The following is a 24,808-nucleotide window of genomic DNA, read 5'->3' on the forward strand; positions in this document are numbered from 1 at the left end:
CAAATTTGGGCTTAGCTTGACGACTTGGAAAAGAAAGTCTAATCACAATGGGTTCCTTCTCCTTGGCCTTGTCTTCACTTTTCTTTGAAAATTCTTCTTTTGATGGCTCTCCATCCTTGGAGTTTTGCACAACTTCTTCTTTGTCACTAGCTTCCACAACTTCATCCTCAACTTGCTTCTTTGGTGCTTCATATCTCGTATCACTCCTCAAGTGAATGGCACTAACCGTTTCATGTCTCGGGGGATTACTTTGAGGTGGTAATTGCCCTTTTTGTCTTTGAGAACTTGAAGATGCTAGTTGAGTCAATTGGGTTTCCAACATTTTGGTGTGGGCTAGGATGTTGTTGATGGTGATTTCCTTTGCTTGACTATCCTTTTGCATTTGAGTGAAAAACTCTTGTTGTTTCTTTTGCATTTGGAGGACCGCTTTTTGGACATCAAAACCTTGGTCATTTTGTTGATTGTATGGAGTTTGATTTTGGTAACCTTGGTTTTGGTTGTAAAAGGGTCTTTGATTTTGCTCATGGGAGGTGGGGTGTATGTTGGTTGAGGGTTTTGAACATTTTGGCTTTTGTATGAGAGATTTGGGTGGAATTTGGTGTTTTCATTGTAATAATTTGAATAAGGGGTACCACTCTTGTATGCTTGAAAAGCATTCACTTGTTCATTTGTTCCCCTACATTCACTTTGGTCATGTCCCAAAGTTCCACAATTCTCACATATCCCACTTGGGATTGATGAAGATGCCGTCATGGCATTAACATGATGCTTTGGTGATTTTGAGGCTTCTTCAAGTCTAGCCATAGCTTTTTCGAACTTCAAATTGATGGTATCAATGTGAGCACTAAGTTGAGCACCCAGTTGAGTAATAGAGTCCACTTCATGCTTTCCTCCTCTAGTAGCCTTGCGTGGTATACTATATTGTGAATTATGGACCGCCATTTCCTCAATCTTGTTCCAAGTTTGATTGCCGTCAACTTCGGTGAACATACCATTTGATCCCATGTTGAGAATGTTTCTTGAGTCTTCATAAAGACCATTCCAAAATTGTTGTACCAAGAACCACTCGCTAAGTCCATGATGAGGACATGAGCGACAAATTCCCTTGAATCGCTCCCAAGCTTCATACAAAGATTCTTCATCTCTTTGCTTAAAGCCCGTAATTTGAGCTCTTAGCATGTTAGTCTTTTCCGGTGGGTAGAACTTTTTGTAGAAAGCTAGAGCCAATTTCTTCCACGAGTCAATTCCGAGAGTAGCCTTATCAAGACCTTTCAACCATTGTTTTGCGGTTCCAATTAGAGAAAAAGGAAATAAGACCCATCGAATTTGGTCTTGAGTTACACCGGTTTGAGAAATCGCATCACAATAGTCACAAAACGTCTCCATGTGAGAGTGAGGGTCTTCACTAGGCATCCCCCCCAAATTGGCTTCTTTCGACTAATTGGATAAATGCGTATTTGGCAATGAAATTTCCAGTTAAGTGTTGTGGTGTGGGAGTACCATTGGGTAGGTTCTCCTCGGTTGGTACGGAATGTGATGAAAATTTAGGCATTGTGGGTTGATTTTGTGTTGGATTTCCTGTTGGGTTCTCCTCACCTTCTCTTGCAAAAGGGTTGACGAACTCAATAGCGTTTGGTTGAATATCTACAACCTCACCAATACCTCTCAAAGTTCCTCTAGCAAGTCTTCTATTGTTTGTCAAAGTCCTTTCAATTTCGTGATAAAAGGGTAACAAGTTACCTTGTGATCTTCTAGACATGCAAAATATCAAACAACTTGAAAATAATTAGAACAAACCTTGTGGAGTTTTACTTCCCCAAGGCAAATAAAGACACAACTAATAACAATCTAAGAAAATCTAAATCAAGTTAACACCGTCCCCGGCAACGGCGCCATTTTTGGTCGAGACTCACTTGGAGTTTAATTTTACATGAAATACATAAAATATTCATGTGAGGTCATACTAAAATACCACGGCCAGTAGTGAAGGTTAACTTATTTTAGTGAATAAAAGTTCATTTTACTCATAAAAATGTAAGTATTTCACTAAAAATCATAAAAATGAGCAATAAATTTCCATAAATCATAAAAATGACCTAAAAACATTTTAGGACCAGAATATATAACATGCAAAAATTTTCGTGGCTTTATCTTTATAAAACGCAAATTTTTAGTTTTATATGTTAACATTTTAACTCGGAAAAACAATAACCGATTATGCATGCAACATCATATGCTCTGATACCACTTGTTAGGTTCATATACCTATTATGAGACTCCTCTAATAATGAACTAATTAACTTCTTAATTATTTGTTCTTTAGATCTAGTGCATGCATAACAAAATAAGAGATTTATAAGAAAACAATGTCCCTTACATTGTTAATTTCGGTTTTGTGGGCACAAGTAAGGTCTCCTTCCTTAACTTGTTCTTCAGCTATGATGAGTATTAGGATGATTGGTCGTACTCACTTAAGAGGTTTAGTTTTCGGTACTTGTCGTTAGGAGCACCTAGACCAAAACAATATTTATAACTCCACAAACAACTCTACTATTAGTAAAGAGGCAAGTAAAGGTCGGATCCCAAGGGACGGGTATTGAAGTGAGATTTTCAATTGTAAGTAGCGGTGTCTAGGGGTGTCACAATTTGGGGTTTGAATAGAAGATCACTAAACTAAATAGCAATGAAAGTAAACAAGCAAGATGATCAAAAAGGGATGTAAACAATTGATAAAAGGCACTAGGGTGTCATGGGGTCATAGGGGATTCATGGGAATTGATCATACAAACATATTCTCAAATTATAAGCAAGCAATTATTGTTGTGATGGATCGAGTTGGTTTATATCTTACAATCCTAGGAAAGTTTGGGTCCCGGAGCCGAATCGATTAGATTGTACAACACCTACAAGTCGACTTAATCTTCCCTACTCAACTATATGCATGGTCTAATGAGACTCGAGTTGGTTTATGTCTTACAAGTCTCATTGAAAAGATAGGTGATGGGTAAAAAATGCAAGGATTCATAGGCTCGCATTTCATCAAACATAACATGTGCATAAGTTGAGATCACAACAAGCAAGCAAATAAACTATGAAAACATATTAAATTAAGCAAGCAAATAAACTATAAACTATGAAAACATACTAAACAAACATCTTCTAGACATGCATTAAACTTCTTCTCCCTCTTTCCCATGCTTGGTCGTGAGCCTCAAGCTTATTCCCGCTGTTTTCGTTTTATTTTTCGTAATCCGTGATACGGTAATTTTCCCGTAGAATTTTCGTTAAAGACACCGTACCGTATTCACATCATATTTACTAGATATTTGTTTAGTAGTATACCTTAAAATTAGTTACTAATACTCATATATTACACTAATAATATTAGTAATCTAAATTGAACAATTTATGAAGATTCTAAGACATTTTAGAGAGTTGTGAGAGTAGTAGAGAGTTTGCATGCAAGTATGAAAGATGGTAGTGTAGTGTCTTTAATAAGAGAACAAAACTCCCTTAAAGAAAGAGTAGAGAAACCGGTTGAGGCAAGGGAAAAGAGCCAAAAATTGGCATCTTGCTTTTCACTTTTTCTCTTCACAACACAATAGGTGTGTAAGCTAGTCTTTACTAGCCATCATGATGTCTAATTCTACTAATAAAATAACATCATCCTAACACCCTACACTACCCAATATTTCGGTCCATTTATCATAAAATGGACTACCATTTTATTTTGTCTATTTGTCATTTGTCACACAATATGTCACATGTAGTATGTTACATGTTATTAATTAATTTAATGCATATTTATCACATAAATATCATTTTATAAATTAATTAAATTACATACAACAAATTGACTAGTGATACTTGATCACATAAATAAAATGGGTCATTTAATTATAATTCACAAAATCTTGTAATTATAACTAACCATTCATTCTTATCTCTATTGTTTTTCAAACAATAAACAATTTCAGTAATAAAGCATTTTTATTACTAAAATGAATCTTATTTAATCCCATTATAATAAGATATCAATTTTCTCTCTCACAATTGAATTGTTCAATTTTAAGGAATTGATCAACTTGTATCGTCATACAATTAATCAACTTTACAGATTAGGGCATCGTCCTTTAGGTGTGACCTTAAGGGATCAACTGACCACCACCGTCCTACGACAGTAACGTCAAACTCTAGCAAACCAATTGTTACCGATTAATGTTGATCAGTTGACTATTTAAATGAATCATCCCTTACGTATTCTTTATATGAGATTTAATTATGATATTAAATCATGTGATCACACTATTGTTGAGGACACATTTTCCAACAAGGATAATATTTATAAACATAGTAAAAGTTATAGTGATGTAATGTGATTTTTTTGAACGAGATAACTTATTTTACAATAAAATCCTAGAATTAAAATTTTGAATTTACTTTGATGTTTAATTGTTGTTTAGGTCGTTTAATGTACTTTAAAGTTCAAAAGACAATTTTTTTAAATAACAAATAATAGTGTGACATTCTAAAACTTATTTAAAAGAGAGAATGGTTAAAGCTCAATTAAAATAGACAAACAAAAAGAACTTAATCACAAAACACCGTCCCCGGCAACGACGCCATTTTGATGTTGAGCGAGTCGTTGTTCACTCAATCAAACACATTTATATTATCAACAAACAACTAGTTAGCGGTTAAGTCGAGGTCGATCCATGGGACAGTATGTTTTGGGTTCTAAGTCTATCTATCTCAATTTATGCTAGTGTCACAATTACATGGGTTTGAAGGTGTGTTCTAAACTACGACAAATACAAATAAACAAATGAAGAACATGGCAAGTAAATAGAAATGAGGATGTAAAAAAATGATTAAAGGACACTATGATGTCATGGGATCATAGGGAAATCATGGTAAGATAGCATAAATGAGTTACATAGATGCAACTAATTATTATTGTTGGAACCGAGTTAGTTTATGTCTTACAATTCCTAGAAAGACTTAGGTCCAGGAGCCGAGTCGGTCACGACTTTACAACACCTAAAATCGACTTGGTCCTTCCTATTCAACAATATGCATGGTATAACAAGCCTTGAGTTAGCTTATATCTTACAAGTCTTGTTGAAAAGATAAGAGAATCATGCTAGGCTGTTAATCGAGCATTTCATCAAACATAACATGGCCATAAGTTGAAAGTACAATAAGCAAGCATTAATATGAACTCATTAAGCATATATTTATCCCATAATTACTCCCCTAATCCCCCCACTAACCCTAGCTAGAATACTACTCACTCATTATCATGGTGAACATGTTTGCAATGGTGTCAAACATCACAACATAATTGAACATGATGATTAAGCAAGGTAATAAACAAGAGATTAACAAGTAAATAAAAAGGGATTAAGAATGTTACCAACTTGGAGAGTAAAGATGAACATAAACAAAGAAAAATCCTTGAATAAAGATGGAGACTTGTCACTTAGTCTTCAAATACATACCCAAGAGATCCAAATGTAAACAACTTGAGATGAACAAAGGAAATGGAAGAACAATTGAAGAAACCCTTTTATTGATGGTCGAGAATTGTCAATTCCCCAATACATACCCAAGAATTCTTCAAGTACTAGGCTAAATCTAAGATTGTTTGTAAAATAATTAAGGAAAGATTAAAGTGGAATTTGTGGAATGATTAAACATTAATCTATTCTAATCTACTCCTAATGAGAGCTTAATCTAATCTAAAGGGACTTAGCTGATGCGTGTATTTTATATAAGGTTTTTACCTCATTTTTACACGCATTTCTGTATTATTTACGTGGCATCTAGCTACAAATACCCCCGAATATTCTACTTTGGTTCGTTTTTTGTAAATTGCAAGAATAAGCCAAAGAGGAGATAAATCGAGCCTAAACTCGTCCCATTTGCATGCATTTATGGAGAACAAGGAGCCGGAGCTTGGAATCTACCACTTTGAAGACGCGTGAGCTAGTTTCGGAAGGTGTTTAGTGCCTAAACGTACCAAGATAGCTCGATCAACTACTTTTCTAGTCGATCGAATGCTTTATATGCTGATGGTTACTCGATCGAGCAGTCCCAGTATTCAATCAAGTAGGAAATACAAGGAGTTACTCGATCGAGTGGTTTAATTCCACTCGATCGAAGGGTTTAATGCTTAGTTACTCGATCGAGTGGTTTATTTCCACTCGATCGAGTGGTTTTGCCTGTATTAAAGTTTTTCCGCCTATTTTCGTATGGGCTTTTGTAATTTAGTTATGGATTAGGTTTAGAGGAGGATTTTCGTATGCTACTAAATACAATAGACTGCGTAACTCTTCCTCATTCACTTTTCACTAGAAAAACTTCTACTGTTTCTTGGATTTACTTTCCTTCTACCCTTTTTGCTACTTGGATTCGAACTTGTATTCGGTATTATTATTCTATTTTAATTCTTGTTCTTAATTTATTATTAGTGCTTTTAATTCTTCTCTTCATTATTGCGCTATTGTTATTTTACTTCCATTTCATTTTATCAATATCATGTTTAATTCTTATTATTTATATGTTATTATTGTTGATTCAGTAATGTGTAGCTAATTCCCTTTTGCTAAGGCTAGGGGATCCATGATTATGAAGGAATAGTAGTTCCCATATTAGGTTAATGCTTGTGTAGTCTGTTGTTAATCGCTACAGTCAATTGTATCTGTCTAATTAAGTCGACGCAATTAGACATTTTTATCATAGTAAACATTGACCTGGACTGGAAGGTTGGAAAGGGTGAGACTCGTAGCGAACATTAGGGCACTGTAGTGAGGGGGGAAGCTAAGCTATCTATGCTTTAGGGCGAATTGAGACCAGAAGGAGATATTCACTGCTCCTCAGACCATACCTGCTTTGACCTGAGATTTAGCCTACTTGACTGAATAATCATGGTGAACCGTCTGTCTTAGCTGTTTTCCTTATCTGTTTAATCCTTTTTCTCTGCCTTTTCTCTATCTCATATTTATTAGTTTAGAACAACAACCCAATTAAAACCCCCATTTTGGTTACCGTGACGAACTTAGACAAAGCTGACATCTTCCCATCTCCATGTGGAGATCGACCCGACTTCCCTAGCTATATTAGTTAGAGCTAGTTGGTTATTTTTTATAGGTATACGACTGCCCTGTCAAATTTTGGCGCCGTTGCCGGGGAGGTGGCGCAATTTTGTTGCTTTATTTAAGTTTGTCTCTCGTCTCAAGGAATTTATTTCTTGAGACAAATCTCATTTTTGCGATGTTTTTGATTAGTTTTGCAGGTTATCTGTTCTATATGAGAACATCGTCGCACCTGTTTTTGCTTTGTAAATTCTATTTGCCAGGATGCCTAATATAGCCAGCCATTCAGAGCCTAATGTGGATTCGCTTCCAAAAGGTTTCCTATTACCCACCATTGAGTCGGGAACCTTTGGAATCCACCCATCTTACATACAGCTGGTCGAGAGAAATCTCTTTAGGTGGGTACCTGAAGAAGATTCATGCAGGCATATAGAACTGTTTACAGAGTATTTCTCTACCATTCCTCTTGTTGCTGGGGTGACACAGGACAAAGTGAAGGGAGCTCTCTTCCCCTTTTCTTTAGCTGATGATGCCCGGGAATGGTTGAGGGATTCAGATAGGGAGGCAGCCGGTGTAACCGACTGGAGTTCCCTTGCTTTGGCCTTTTACAGGCGATATTTCCTACCGCAGCGCACTAATGCCTTAAGAGATCAGATTACTTCTTTTGAGCAACTACCTACTGAAGATTTGGATGGGGCGTGGGCGAGGTTCAAGAAGCTCGACCGTTCTGTGCCTCACCATGGTCTCAAACATTGGTTCCTTTGTACCCAGTTCTACAACGGGTTATATCGAAACCAAAGAGTTATTCTTGATAGTGTAGCTAAAGGGAGATTCATGAAGAATGTTGAAGATGACCAAGGGTGGCGCCTTATTGAAGAGATGGCCATTCATGTTTCAGAATATGGAAATCCCCGAGGTAGTGAGCAAGTCAACGAGTTGGCTACAAACTGCGATGGAAAGTCCTAGCAAAAGTCTAGGTAATGTGGAGATTACGAAAGCTGTGAGTGAAATCGCACAGGTCTGTTTAATCACTGAGCATGTGGAGATATGTGGTAGATGTGGCATGGAAGGGCATGACCCTATTGATTGTCTGGCAAGTATAGAGCGAGTCATTACTTATCAGAAATACAAGCAAGGGGTCCCTTTCTCGCAATTATACGAGGAAATGAAGAATGTTTCTACTCTTTCTACGCCGGCACCGCAGCCGGTCTCTCCTTCTACAAACAAGGAAATTGCCGAACTGAAATCCTTGATGTTGAACTTAACGCAGCAGTTTGGGGAGAAATGTAGCGAGAATGAAACTGTTATTGTGGAATTAAGAGAACAAGTCGCGCAGCTAACACTCGCGAAAGACCAAGCCAACCTTCTACCGACATGTGATCCGGTTAATGCTACGAATCTCCAAGGTGGCCTTACTCATGAGGGGCCACAAGTACCAGAAGAAGGGGTTTTGACAGCTGATAATGCCCCGAAAGATGATTTGGATGAGTTTTTGGACGAAATCCTTGCTGCGTGTTGTCCAGACACTCGATCGAGTGAAAATTCTACTCGATCGAGTGAAACAATACATCCCATCACTCGATCGAGTGATAATTGTGGTCGATCGAGTAGTGCTCAAATTACCGATACTCGATCGAGTGATATTCTTACTCGATCGAGTGAAATAGATGGAGAAATCACTCGATCGAGTGAACAAAGTGATCGATCGAGCAAGCCTGAAAAAGAGATCACTCGATCGAGTGAAGAAAATGGCCGATCGAGTAAACTCCAACATGAAACCACTCGATCGAGTGAGGAAAGTACTCGATCGAGTACCAGAAGCAGCGGAGACCCTATTTTGCCATCTAATTCCGCTACCGTGTTATCTTCCCCTGCTGTGGAGACGTCACGCACTGATAAAGGTAAAGAGAAAGTCGAGGGTTCACTCATTGCTACCAGAGTACCCTTTCCGAGTCGTCTGAAGGACGCGAAGGTCGAGCGACAGTACGGTAAGTTTGTGGACGTTGTGAAGAACCTCCAGGTAAGCTGTCCCTTTTCTTGAACTCGTTACCCGGTACCTACTTACGCTAAATTTATGAAAGATATTGTGACGCGTAAGAGAGAGCTAAGTGAGTTTGAGACGGTTTCATTTATGGAAGAGTCTAGTAACTTACTTTTAAATAAGGCTCCGCCTAAAATGAAAGACCCGGGTAGCTTCTCTATTACCTGTGTTATAGGCAATTTAGTTATTGATAAGGCTCTTTGTGATTTAGGAGCCAGCGTCAGCGTCATGCCCTATCTGCTCGCAAGAAATTGAATATGGGTCATCTTAAATTGACTAACATTACCCTACGAGATGGTGATAGATCCGTTAGGAAACCCTTAGGCGTCTTGGAGGACGTGCTGTGAAAATAGGCAAGTTCTTTATACCGAGAGATTTCATTGTTTTAGACATAGCTGAGGACACCCGGACCCCAATTATCTTAGGAAGACCGTTCCTTTGTATAGCTGGGGCCATTATTGATGTCAAACAAGGGCATTTGACCCTTGCAGTAGGGGATGACGCGGTCACTTTTAGCCTGCCTAGCACTTTGTCTCGGCCAATGATAGAGGATACTTGTTATTCGGTTGATATTATTGATGAGTCTATTTATGACTTCTGGTCGGGTTCTTTTATGAAGGACCCACTAGAGGCTCTTATGCTTTTGGATGAGTGTGCGAGATAACCCGGATGACGATGATCTTTGTGTTGGATTTGCTTATAGATGATTTAGATGAGCGTGAACTCACCGACGCCGAGGGAGAGCAAGTGGAGCAGGATGATCGGTACTCTTTGCTCCATTGAGGTAAAAGTGCCAGAGCGTAAGCCTCTCCCCTCTCATCTAAAATATGCTTTCTTAGATGATACTGAGCGATATCCAGTCATCGTTAGTGCTAAGCTTGATAATGATCAGCTGATTTCTTTGTTAGCTGTGCTTAAGAAAAACAGGAAAGCTTTGGGTTATTCTTTGGACGATATCAAGGGGATTAGTCTCGATATTTGTATGCACAGGATAGAGCTGGAGGAACATCACAAACCTTGCGAGACGGGGTCGGCAAAACTGAACCGGAAGATGCAAGATGTTGTGATGGCTGAGGTAATGAAGCTGCTCGACGCAGGTATTATCTATTTTGTTGGTCATTCTAAATGGGTGAGTCCAGTGCAGGTGGTCCCGAAGAAAGGAGGGACTGATGTGGTTAAGAATGATAAGAATGAGTTAATACCCACTCGAGTAGTGACTGGTTGGCGGATGTGTATAGATTACAGACAGCTGAATGCCGCCACCAAGAAAGATCACTTTCCCCTTCCTTTTATTGATCAAATGGTAAAAAGGTTAGCTTCTCACAAATTTTTCTGCTATTTAGATGGGTATTCAGGGTTCTTTCAGATCCCTATTCACCTAGACGATCAAGCTAAGACTACATTTACTTGTCCTCAAGGCGTGTTTGCTTATCGCAGGATGCCTTTTGGTTTATGTAATGCCCCTGCCACCTTCCAAAGGTGCATGATGGGGATATTTTCAGAGTTTATCGAGTCTATTATGGAAGTTTTCATGGACGATTTCAGTGTTTATGGAAGTGATTTTTCTAACTGTTTGTCTAACCTTGATAAAGTTTTGCAGCACTGCATCGAGATTAATCTCGTGCTTAACTGGGAGAAGTGCCATTTCATGGTCAACAAGGGAGTTGTCTTAGGGCACTTAGTTTCTGATAGGGGAATAGAGGTTGATAAAGCAAAGGTGGAAGTGATTCAGCAATTACCACCTCCTGTTAATGTTAAGGGGGTGAGGAGTTTCCTTGGCCACGCCGGCTTTTATCGCCAGTTTATCAAGGATTTTTCGAAAATTGCTAAACCACTTACACAGCTGCTACTTAAGGATGCCCCTTTTATGTTTACTGATGAGTGTCTTTCTGCTTTTAACAAGTTAAAGCAGGCTTTAGTCTCTGCGCCGATCATACAGCCTCCCGACTGGGACTTGCCGTTTGAGATAATGTGTGATGCCAGTGACTATGCACTAGGAGCGGTGCTAGGCCAAAGGAAAGACAAAGCTTTAAATGCAATCTACTATGCGAGCCGAACTCTGGATGAGGCTCAAGTGAAGTACACTACCACGGAAAAAGAGCTGCTAGCTGTAGTTTATGCCTTAGAGAAATTTCGTTCTTATTTGATTGGGTCAGAAGTTACTGTTTTTACTGACCATGCAGCTCTGAGGCACCTCCTTGATAAGAAGGAGGGTAAACCACGGCTATTGAGATGGATACTCCTTCTTCAGGAGTTTGATTTGTAGATTAAAGATAAGAAAGGAGCTGAGAACGTTGTAGCTGATCATCTGTCGCGACTGTCACGACAAGAAGGGGAGGATTCTTTACCTATTGATGATTCTTTCCCTGACGATACTTTATTTGCTGTATTATCGTCTATTGTTAACCAAGAGCCTTGGTATGCAGATATAGCTAACTTCGTTGTCAGTGGCAAGCTGCCGCCTAACCTTTCTCATCAGCAGAGGAAGCGTTTTCTGTATAACGCTAAGCAGTATTTTTGGGACGATCCTTATTTATTTAAGGAATGTGCAGACGGTCCCTACAGACGGTGTATTCCGCAGTGGGAGGCTAAAGTAGTCCTGGAAGGTTGTCACTCCTCTTCCTATGGTGGTCACCACGGTCCATCGCGCACCGTGGCTAAGGTACTTCAGTCTGGTTTTTACTGGCCTTCTTTGTTTGCTGATGCTAAGTCTTTTGTTTCAACCTATGATGCTTTCCAATGATCAGAGAACATTTCAAAGAAACATGAGATGCCACAAAATGGTATCTTAGAGGTTGAGGTTTTCGATATCTGGGGCATTGACTTCCAAGGACCGTTCCCGTCTAGTAAAGGTAACAGGTACATTTTAGTGGTTGTAGATTATGTGTCGAAATGGGTTGAGGCAATTGCCTCACCTCATTTTGATGCAGAGACCGTGATAAAAATGTTTAAAAAGGTCATATTTCCCCAATTTGGTGTCCCTAGGGTCGTCATTAGTGATGGGGGAATGCACTTTAAAGAAAAGAAACTAACTTCTATTCTGTCTAAAGTTGGTGTCCAACACCGGCGTGGTTTGGGGTATCATCCCCAAACTAGTGGTCAGGTTGAGGTCTCTAATCGCGAGTTGAAAGAGATCTTGACTAAGGTAGTTTCTAAATCACGGAAGGACTGGAGTCTTAAATTAGAAGACACATTATGGGCCTACAGAACTGCCTTTAAGACACCAATTGGTGCATCACCTTATAGGTTAGTTTATGGGAAATCATGTCACTTACCTGTTGAGTTGGAATGTAAAGCTTGGTGGGCAATTCGAGAGCTTAACTTTGATCCTAAGTTGTGTGGTCAGAATCGTCTTTTGCAGCTAGATGAGTTGGAAGAATTTAGGCTTAACGCCTATGATATCTCACGTATTTATAAAGAAAGGACGAAGAGATGGCATGACAAAAGAATTCTACCTCGGGAGTTTCATGTCGTGGAAAAGGTGCTGCCGTTTAATGCCCGACTGCGATTGTTTCCTGGCAAGCTGAAGTTCAGGTGGAGTGGTCCTTATACGGTGACAGCTGTTACTAGATATGGATCCGTTGAGCTAGAAGGTCCCGAGGGAAATCGGTTCAAGGTGAATGGGCAATATGTGAAGCATTATCACTAGGCAAGTGAAGCAGATAATCGTGTTGAAGTCTTGTACTTCGACGAGCTAGATGCGCCAGTTAATTGATGCCAGAAAGGTCATGCGGGACCTCTTAAACCTGCGCTCTCCGGGAGGCAACCCGGACTGTTTTATTGTACTTTTGTTGAAATTTTTATTTGCCTTTAGCTTTTTGTTGAACTTTAGATGCTGTTTTATGCACCCTATGTATTTTCCTTGCTTTTGATGCGTGTTCTGCAGGTACAGTCACTCGATCGAGTAGTTTTTCTACTCGATCGAGCACTTTTGAGATCATATTCACTCGATCGAGTGATTTGAAGACTCGATCGACAAGTCGCATAACTGGATCACTCGATCGAGTAACAATTTTCTCGATCGAGCACCTTTTGATGCCATTTCACTCGATCGAGCTATTCCAATCCACTCGATCAAGTGGTTTCGTCTTCCAGCCGTTACTTTTCGTCTGTTGAGCTACTGCTTGACTTCTTTTGACCTCCCATGTTCATGGTCGGTTTGGGGAGGTCCCTTTTCATGACGTTTTGTAAGTCTTCCGACTCCACTTAACCTTCTCTCCTTAGTTTGCATTTCTTTCCCTATTTTTGGTACAATGAGGGCATTGTACGGTTTGGTTTGGGGAGGTATGCATCCATATCTGTGTCTGCATGTTTTCTTGCATTTTCGTTTGCACGTTTATTTATTTTCGCATTCATTGTCGTTTTTAATTCGAAAATCACATAAATTTCACGTTTAATATGAGTCGGAACGTTTGAACTTTGACGCTACATTAAATCCTTACCTTAGCCTTGCATTTCCTTGACATATAGTTGGCATGATTATGTGCATGATCTACGAGTTTTTGTTTCTCTCTTATCTGAACAAATAGACTTGACTCACATATCGGCAAGCTACATTACATTCTGAGGTTAGAGCTTTATAAACCGGTGACATTCATGACTGGTTTCATTTAGGATTTGAGTAGTACTCTCTGTAAGGCATGTAACATCAATTTGCATAAGCATGAGTCTAGTCTTCTTAATACCTGTATGTATTCGGTCTGTGGATGGTGACGCATGTTAGGAGAGGCAGTTCCCCTTTATTTCATTCTACCCATGAGCCCCACATAGCCAAATTGCCTTTTGTCCTTTTAGCTACATACTATAATTTTTCCTACCTAGCCGAGCTAGTAATGAGTAGCTGTTTGGAATGCTTTACTGCAGTTTGGTTACTTTTATCTGAATTTAGGAGATGGTGGCAGAATTGAAGGGAATGAAAGAAAAAAATGATGGATGAAAATTAAAAAAAAAAAAGAAGAAAAGAATGAAAAAAAAATGGAATATGAAAAAGAAAAAGAAAGAAAAATCATGTGCAGAGAATTGAGAAATTGTATAATGATCTTCACTCCCATGTTTTACTTATATTTTATGGGGAGTTGACAAGTTTTTGGTGTATTGTGAGCTGAGTGCATGGAATTTGCGCCGTTTTGTTTTATTATATTGAGTATGAAGTTGGGATGCAATTCAATATTTGGATTCGTCGTTGCTAGCCTGGCTATTAACCCCACATATCCAAATTCATTTAGCCCCTTCTTACCCATTACCTCACTTACCCAAATATAAGTCCTCGGCATGTGTCTTGGTCATTAGTATGGTTGGAATGCGTATGTACGGTTGTAGAGACTTTATTCATGTTAACTGCATGCACGTTCTTATAGGTCGAGTTAGGTGAGTGTCTTTACTTCTTTCTATCTTTCACATACATACTTACCTTATGCCTAAATTTGAGTGATGAGCGACCCGTGAGAGTCCGATACTTTTGAGTCTTGTAAGGTCGACGGTTCAGTAAGTTTGAAACATTCATTTAACTCGTTTGCACTTATCGTTTGCCACTTTGTTAGTTGTTGCATTAAACTGGTTTTGGTGGGTGATTTGTAGCTGATGTGTTGGTCCCGTTCCACTGTTTATTCTTAGTTGCATTCATAGTTTGCTTGGGGACAAGCAAAGGTTTGGTTTGGAGAGATTTGATGCGTGTATTTTATATAAGGTTTTTACCTCATTTTTACACGCATTTCTATATTATTTACGTGGCATCTAGCTACAAATACCCCCGAATATTCTACTTTGGTTCCTTTTATGTAAATTGCAGGAATAAGCCAAAGAGGAGATAAATCGAGCCTAAACTCATCCCATTTGCATGCATTTATGGAGAACAAGGAGCCGGAGCTTGGAATCTACCACTTTGAAGACGCGTGAGCTAGTTTCGGAAGGTGTTTAGTGCCTAAACGTACCAAGATAGCTCGATCGACTACTTTTCTAGTCGATCGAATGCTTTATATACTGATGGTTACTCGATCGAGCAGTCCCAGTATTCAATCAAGTAGGAAATACAAGGAGTTACTCGATCGAGTGGTTTAATTCCACTCGATCGAAGGGTTTGATGCTTAGTTACTCGATCGAGTGGTTTATTTCCACTCGATCGAGTGGTTTTGCCTGTATTAAAGTTTTTCCGCCTATTTTCGTATGGGCTTTTGTAATTTAGTTATGGATTAGGTTTAGAGGAGGATTTTCGTATGCTACTAAATACAGTAGACTGCGTAACTCTTCCTCATTCACTTTTCACTAGAAAAACTTCTACTGTTTCTTGGATTTACTTTCCTTCTACCCTTTTTGCTACTTGGATTCGAACTTGTATTCAGTATTATTATTCTATTTTAATTCTTGTTCTTAATTCATTATTAGTGCTTTTAATTCTTCTCTTCTTCATTTCGCTATTGTTATTTTACTTCCATTTCATTTTATCATTATCATGTTTAATTCTTATTATTTATATGTTATTATTGTTGATTCAGTATTGTGTAGCTAATTCCCTTTTGCTAAGGCTAGGGGATCCATGATTATGAAGGAATAGTAGTTCCCATATTAGGTTAATGCTTGTGTAGTCTCTGTTGTTAATCGCTACAGTTAATTGTATCTGTCTAATTGAGTCGACGCAATTAGACATTTTTATCATAGTAAACCTTGACCTGGACCGGAAGGTTGGAAAGAGTGAGACTCGTAGCGAACATTAGGGCACTGTAGTGAGGGCGGAAGCTAAGCTATCTATGCTTTAGGGCGAATTGAGACCGGAAGGTGATATTCACTGCTCCTCAGACCATACCTGCTTTGACCTGAGATTTAGACTACTTGACTGAATAATCATGGTGAACCGTCTGTCTTAGCTGTTTTCCTTATCTGTTTAATCCTTTTTCTCTGCCTTTTCTCTATCTCATCTTTATTAGTTTAGAACAACAACCCAATTAAAATCCCCATTTTGGTTACCGTGACGAACTTAGACAAAGCTGACATTTTCCCATCTCCCTATGGAGATCGGCCCGACTTCCCTAGCTATATTAGTTAGAGCCAGTTGGTTATTTTTGATAGGTATACGACTGCCCTGTCATTAGCCTCCACTAAGAGGGCTTAACCCTCAATTTATTATAAAAAGGGTATATATTGTGGTAAAAGGATTGGGTTAACTAATGGCTTAAATGACGATTAGGTCCTTTAATTGAAGTCTAAAGCTTTGCAGGTCCTGGAAATGGGACGCACGACCTCTCTTCGAAGACAATCATCCTGTATGGAGAGACGTCCGACCTGGCTTGGGGACACCCGTCCTGAGCTTGGGGACGCCCGGGCCAGTTTTGGGACGCCCGTCCTCAAGTGCTTTTATTCTTCTTCTTTTTGTTGCCCCCCGATCCGTGGAGGTCCTTCATGGGTCGTGGGGATCCCTTGTCATTGCCCAATTCCTTGTTTAATTAACTTAGGCCTTTACTGTTAGTCTTCTCTTTGATGCTTGGTCGTTGGATATTATCAATTTAGCTCCGTTTCACTCCGTTTAGGCAAGGCTAGTGTTCTTCTCCTAAGAAGGACACCAAACCTTATAGAATGTGCATAAAGGAGGCTAAAGACAAGAAACGGCCCTAATACAAACTAAAAAGCATAGGAACTAGGCTAGTTAGGGGGCTAAATGTGCGTAAATAGGAGTCACATCATAGACTCAGTTTCTGACTCTGAGTCTGACTCAAATTCGAACTCGTCGTCTTCGGGTTCTCCTTTAAACATCTCTAATTATCCACTTGTGAGCTTGAAGAGCCTTCCTTGATTATTGGTTCATTTGATTGACTTTGTCCATCATTTCTGCTGATTGTTTGGGTTTGCATCTGTGATAAGTGCTGCGGGATTGAAATGGTCATCTCGAAGTATCATGGTAATAATCTCGTCATAGGCTGTCTTAACGAATCAATCTTCTCCGAATAAAAGTCTGACGGCTCGCCCGTCGAGACAAGGTGTCTGACGATTTTTTACCGTCGGAACCATTTCCTGGGGAATGAAATAGCAATCGTGGAACACTTCGGTTCCAGCTAGCTTGTTGCCTTTGAACATCCAAGGTTCGGGAAATCCGTGAAAAGATTCATGGTCTCCTTCCTTGACGAAGTATCCATTCAGCGTAGGGTGATATAGTCGCTTTTATATTCCTCGATTTTTGCGATTATGGACTTGAGTAAGCATTTCTACGACTTCGGATACGGTAGGGTTGTATCCTAACCCTAATGGTATCTTATGGGAATGGCCTTCTTTGAATTCTGGGAAGGTGTTGTTCCGGATAAGGTTTAGTGGCATTCTTGGGAAGTATCCTTGTGAATTGGGATTTGAGTATGTGGTTGATCACTAAGTTGGAGTAGGGGTTGAAGTATAGAGGTGCCAATTCACTTTCTACAAGGTTGTTGATTTGAAATCCCTCCAATTCGTGTACTAAATCTGACACGACCTGATTGCTGGACATCTTTTCGATGACTTCCTTGATAGGTGATGAAGTGATCATCACTATACGACCATCTAGAGGGATTTTGATCTTTTGATGTAGTGTGGATGTCACAGCTTTGGAAGCATGAATCCATGGTCTTCCTAGAAGTATGTTAAAGGATGCCTCGATGTCTACTATTTGGAAATTGACCTTTCTTTCGATCGGTCCACTGGCTATAGTAAGATTGATGCGACCAATCACTTTGCGTCGCATCCCATCGTATGCGCCAACACCTTGATTGGTTGGAGTCCAGTCTGACTCCTTCATGCATAGCTTACAAGCTGTCTTAGTGGGATGATGTTGACTGCGGAACCATCATCCACTAGTGTCATGGGTACATTCTTCTTAAGACATGTGACAGTAATGTACAAAGCTAGATTATGAGTCACACCAAAAGGTGGTAAATCTTCATCTGAGAAAGTAACTGGGTTACTTAGCTTGATTAAGTCCTGGAGGACTAGGTTGACCACAACATCTGGAGTAGAATCGTGCGCTACATTGTGTTTTGCCAATGCTTATAGCAAAGCTTGGCGATGTAGAAATGAGCTAGCAACTAGTTGCCAGACTGAAAGATCAGCCTTCATCTTCTATAGTAGCTTTATCAATTGGTCAGTAAGTGAGTCTTCGTTGTTCTCTATTGGAGATATGACATTCCCATTTGTAGCTGAATTATTTGTTTGCACTGAAGTGACATTTTGATATGGGCGACCAGATCGAGTTAAGTGATCTACGTGGAGGTCCGCCAAAGTTTTGACCAAAGGATGTTCTTTGAGGTAGACATCTTCGTCATCGTTGACCCAAACGCCATGATAGTATTGTGCTTTTTAAGGCATAGGATTTCGGATTTCAGATGAATAATCTGTTGAACCAAATCGTCAACTACCGTGATGACTTCTTGCATTGTAGACTCACAGGATAGGGTAATGCGCAATTGTGTGGCTCTTGGTTTTGAGAGTTTTGAATTTCGCAAAGCCATACGACATCTTCTAGTTCAACAACATGTCTACTCACATTTCTTGCCCATGCAACAAAGTCTGTAATAGTTGGTGCGATGGTAGCGTAGGCTTCTCCATGGTCGACCCTATTGATCTCATCTTCGTGTGGAAAGATAAGGTGTGAGCAATCCAAGGTGGATTCCTCATCCGAAATCGTTAGAATTCCAAAAGGATTCTTTGTGTTGTTAGGTTTGCTTGCAGGACGGATATGCAAACTTCCATCTTCAATCATGTCTTGGAGAGCATGTTTCAACCTGTAACAGTTTTCTGTGTCACGTCCTTTGCCCCTCTGATACTCGCAATAAGCATTATCGTCCCAGAATTTGGTCTTCTTTTCCCGATCAGGTGTAGGTCCTATTGGTTGGATTCTTTCGTGCTTCATCAACCTCTTCGGTGCATTCATGTATGTGTCATTGATGTCGGTGAGCTTCCTTGGTGTAATGTTTTTCTTGGATGACTCGACGAGGTTGACATCGTCGGTCTTGCTAGTGGAACCGTAGGAACGACTTCCAGTTGATGTTAACCCTTGATATCCGCGTCCTACTATTTTGGACAAGAGCCCTTTGCGAATATCGTCTTCAATTCTCGTACCTAGTACTGTTAAGTCTTTGAAAGACTTGATGTTTTGGTACCTCAAATGATTTGCATAGATAGGCCTTAGATTGTCCACGAACTTTTCCATAAGAGTGGCCTCGTCTGGACTTTCAACTAGATGGGTGCTAGACTTCCTCCACCTACTCAGGAAGTCGGTGAACTCTTCTTTTTCATTTTGTGTAAGAACATGGTGCGCATGTTGACTTGAATTTCGGCGTTATCCGCGTATTGCTTGGTGAATTCGATGGCTGCATCGTCCCAGGTAGAGATCTTCTTGTGGTCTAGGAAGTAAAACCACTATTTGGGAATAGTGTCAAGAGATGAAGGAAAGATCCTTAAGAACATCTCTGGCTTGATGCCCTTGATAGACATGTAATCTTTGAAAGCACGAATGTGGTTTAGAGGGTTTTCGTGCCCCTTGAACTTCGGAATGTCAGTCATGTTGAAATTAGTTGGTAGTTGGGCATTTACTGCTTCATACTTTCGGCTATTTTCCATGTAAATGTCATCCCCTTTGAGGCACATCAATTGCTCTTCTAAATATCGAAGACGCTTTTTAGCTTTGGTGAGGATTTGGGAAGAATCATTTATGAATGGTGGAGAGTCGTCATTGTTGAGAATAGGTTCCTCCGTAAGAGGGAGCCTTCCATCTACAGGCACTATGCGATTTTCGATCGTTTGGAGGCGAGCATAGGCGACATCTTGACTCGTCTGAAGACGAAGTAGCGCGACCAGGATTTGACTATTACCATTTCCTTCGGGACCACGGACGCTTGATGCGCTTTCATTTGTTCTGACCATCTTTGTAATACCCCGTATTTTAGAGGATGGTCAAAGGTTTGGTCAACCTCATTTTTATGAAAATGTGATTTATGAAAATGGATATTTTATATTAATTATTTATTAATTATGGAGACATGTAATTATGTGACGGGAAATAATAATTATATAATAAATAATAATATATGACGGAGGATGTATACATATGACGCATACTAGTATAAGCATATATGGTGACGGTATATACGATAAATAAGGTAACAAGTATTTAATACGGCATTAATATGAGAGGATAATAATAATAATAATAATAATAATAATAATAATAATAATAATAATAATAATAATAATAATAATAATAATAATAATAATAATAATAATAATAATAATAATAATAATAATAATAATAATAATAATAATAATAATAATAATAATAATAATAATAATAATAATAATAATAATAATAATAATAATAATAATAATAATAATAATAATAATAATAATAATAATAATAATAATAATAATAATAATAATAATAATAATAATAATAATAATAATAATAATAATAATAATAATAATAATAATAATAATAATAATAATAATAATAATAATAATAATAATAATAATAATAATAATAATAATAATAATAATAATAATAATAATAATAATAATAATAATAATAATAATAATAATAATAATAATAATAATAATAATAATAATAATAATAATAATAATAATAATAATAATAATAATAATAATAATAATAATAATAATAATAATAATAATAATAATAATAATAATAATAATAATAATAATAATAATAATATTACCTAATAAGATAAGGAAAGTTCCTCCACCTACCTATTAGTATAAATAAGACCCTTTGGCTATTCTTTTGTCACTTATATTCACATAAATCACAATTAAAAGTGAGAGAGAGAAATAAGAAGAAAAAGGGAGCTTTATATCTATCTCATAGCCGTCTTAAGGTAACCGTCTCATAAACTCTTTCTTATAATTAAATTATTAAAATAATGTATAGACCCGACCTTGACCATTGACCTGACCTAATCTGACCCGTTGACTTAGTTTGACCGTTGACCCGTACAAATATACAATTAGTATACCTAAATAATAAGACACAAGACCATTGTATACATAGAACCATTAACCCGTTAAACAACGAGGAGACTCAATACCCGACCCTTTGGACTGATTCGACCCATCATGCTTGTGGGTAGGGGTAGGGTGTTCTGTGGGGGTCGTCTTGGTGGTGTTGATGGCGGGGATAGGGGGGCAGTTGGTGGTGGCGAGGCGTTTTGCAGGATGGGTTATTACATGTTGATGTCATTGTTGTTAAGCGATTTACAGGGGATTGGGAACCCATATGAGAGTCGACTGACCCAGAGATGGTGGTGGTTGTCTAGGGCGGTTATGGGTAGGTCTAGGGTGGCGATGAGTGGTGGTAGCGGTGGCTAATGGAGGCATTGTTGTTGCTGTTTTGTTGCTGTTGTTGTTTCGATATGTTGCAGGTCAAGGATTCGACCTTCTTCAGTCGGGTTCGACCCAACCCGAGGCTGGTGCTGGGCACCACGGTGGGCCTGGTCGCTGCCACGGTGGTAAGCCTGGTGGTGGGTATGGTTGTGTCGAGTCTGGCGCATGAGGAAGGGGGAGGGAGTGATTAATTGGTTTTGGTGAGTGTAGGTGTCGAGGAGGTGTGTCAAGGGGACGAGCTTGCTGGTGGTTGGCTTGGTGGTGCTGGGTCCAGCGTTGGGAGGCCAGGCATGGCAAAGTGGTGCTGCCACGGCATGGTTGTAGTCATGGTGGTGTTGGGTGTTAGGGGGGAAAGTCAAGTATTAAGGGAGTTTGGTTAAGTAAGGGGTTGAAACGGTTTATGTATATAAATCGTATACTTAATAATTCGTTTAATTTATTTGGTCATTGAGTCGGGAATTTAATCAAGTTTAGTTAAGATGAGTCGGGATAATGGGTTAGTGAGGTATTCACCCGGATTTAATTAATTAATTAGTTTATATATTAAATTATTATTAGAATGTAATTATTGTTTATTATTATTTATTTATTTAGGTATCGACCTTGTGAGACGGTAATATTATTACTACTTGATTCGCGTGCTTCATTATTCGGATTCTTGTTGGGCTTCTCAGTTGGAAATTTGCTATTAAGGTAGGATAGCTACTCAATCACTTTAATGTTTACTTGAATGGTATTATCTGATTTTATTGGTTGGATTATTTGGATTTGTGATGGATGATATATGATTGTTGGTTGGTTGCGTTGAGATAAATTGTGTAATGACTACCTCAGCTCGTGACTGAGATGATTTGATTATTGACTACCTCAGCTCGTGACTGAGATGATTATATTGATTATTGGATTCCTCAGCTTCGTGTCTGAGATGGTAAGAAATTGTGTTGCTCAATTGTTTGCATTTTCATATCATGAGCACTTGCATTGGATACCTCAGAACAGGTTCTGCAGGACTTGTTTCTGGGATGATGAGACTACCTCAACTTCGGTTGGGATGATGAGACTACCCCGGCCAGGGATTGGCGGGATGAACGGGAGCGTCGGAGGATTGATCATGAGCATGCATTGCATTTGCATTTAATATTGTTCTTGTATCCATTTATTGTGGTTGTTTGGCTATTCCTACTCAACCTCGTGGTTGACAGTGTATTCGTGAACACCTGTGGTGAACCTTAATGGGGAGCAGATTTGACAGGTACTAAAGATTAGCTGACTTGGGAGCATTGGGATGAGAGCCAAACCTGGAACCTTAGATGAAGTCTAGATCACATATATAGTTATATCACTTATTTATTTTCCGTTGCGAGTTGTAATTATTTTATATTAAGTTTTAGTTGGTAAATTTGTAATAAACATGTAATCGTTAAAGTTTTAATTTACAGTACTTTGGTGAGTTGGACTTTGTTATTCACTACCTCGGGAAACCGAGATGGTAACAGTCCTATTTATTTGGGAAAGTCTAGCTAAAGGCTCCTAGATAAATGGGGGTGTTACAATCTTGGGCTGAATATAAGAACCGACGACGAATCAAGACACATTCCACTATTTTGCACACTTACTCAGATAAGACTCGTGGATTGACCAAAAAAAAAAAGAAAAGAAGAGGAGAAAAGACACGTGCGTGTCACGTGAGTTAGAAGAAAGTTAATTTTGAAATGTTGTCCTAAAAAATCAATGTGTGTGATCGTAGGAGTGTTGACTATGAAGTTTTTTTTTCCGAAATGGTTGACACATTTTTGAAATTTTGACAGAGTTTCAAGTCGATTTTCTTAATTTTTGAGTTTTTTCAACCATTTGAAAGATTTGCTTTTTTGTATTTTGAAGAAAGATGTTTTTGAAAATTTTGTCAGAGCTTTGTTTACGAAAGGTAATAACATAAAAGCTATAAATACAAACATGGGCATTATAACGGTATGCTGAGTGCTTTTAGAAGATTTTTGTTTAAAGGGTGGGTTGCCATACCAAGCCATCATACCATGGTCAGTGGAGAGGTTCGTGCCAAACATGAGTCGGGTCGGTTCCTAGTCTATTCGCACGAGCAGTGAAAGCTCTTGATACAAACATGAGTAAGCATCGTGGTATGGTTGACGTCAATCGCTATCCATCTTTAGATGCAAATAGGAACTTGCACCGTCCAGATAGGATGATTGGTCGAATGGGTTGGGTTAAGCCTAGGAAGGCTGGCTAAAACGACCTAAGAAGGTCGAGTAATGAAAACTGACAACTGTCTCATATAAACTATTCCCTAACCTTGTTCAAGTTTCACCCTAGGTAACACTAGACTTGGTCTAAGTGTATTGTCTCCAGCGGAGTCACCAAACTGTGGACACAACCACCCGCGCCGCGCGCACCTGAGCGTTTGTTTCGAGGTGGCGGCACTTCTCCCACGGAACTCCGACGCGAGGCCGAGGCACGTCATGGGCCGTTACCGTTTTAAAAGGCATTGAAACCGGTGAAAGGTTTTACAAGCCTGCATTGTGGATTCGCCACCAATTTTTATGGAAAATTGGATCCGTTCGAATACTTCGCGTCATGTCAAGACACATAGTGACATGAACACGAAGAATTTCGTTACCCTTAGAATTCTATGTCTAGAATGACTCTCGTGATGCCAATGAACACGGATGCTCACAGAGATCTTGAGTAAGGGGTGAGGGTACGTATTAGGAAGCTCGTTTATTTGAACACCTAATCCCGCCCACCTCGATAGCGGCCTCTACTAATGATCAGGGAAGTTATTTATACTCGATATTTTGTCAATTGTATGCATGAAATGCAACATCCAATAGGTTAATCCTAGCATGTGAATATTAGCTATGTCGGTGAACAAACAATTTAGCACTTAATTGAAGGTCGAAGTGGGGATTAGATTAATTACATGTGAATTGTCGAGTAAGTAAATCATACATAATGAATGAATTGCAATAAATGAACTACAAGAAATAAATTACAATCGAATTACAATGAATAATTGAATTTACGTCACAAGTATTCTTGAAAAAAGGGATTTGAAAAGAAAACAAAAGAATTAAAGAATTAAAAGGAATATGAAAATATGCCGAATTAGCGGTGATAATAAGGATAATAACCGATTAAAACCTAATTAGAAAGCCTTCGTCAAAACAAGATGAGTTTAGAGGCAGAAACCACCTCAGAACAGGCGCAGCATTTGCTGCGTCCTTTAGAAGAGGCGCATCAGTTCATGCGACTGTTATCGAGTTGGGTTCTGACTATGAAAGTCACACTGGTTAATTGTTATCGTTGG

The 24,808-nt window shown here is 38.9% G+C and overlaps 1 non-coding gene across 1 annotated transcript; it reads left to right on the forward strand.

Moving 5' to 3' along the window:
• The first annotated feature begins 1,072 nt into the window (after positions 1 to 1,072).
• Positions 1,073 to 1,179, forward strand: LOC141645527 (small nucleolar RNA R71). Its single transcript, XR_012545007.1, has one exon. It is a non-coding gene; the product is annotated as a small nucleolar RNA R71 (small nucleolar RNA).
• Positions 1,180 to 24,808: the final 23,629 nt, after the last annotated feature.

This window comes from Silene latifolia, chromosome 2, assembly GCF_048544455.1.
Source record: "Silene latifolia isolate original U9 population chromosome 2, ASM4854445v1, whole genome shotgun sequence".
NCBI lineage: Eukaryota > Viridiplantae > Streptophyta > Magnoliopsida > Caryophyllales > Caryophyllaceae > Silene > Silene latifolia.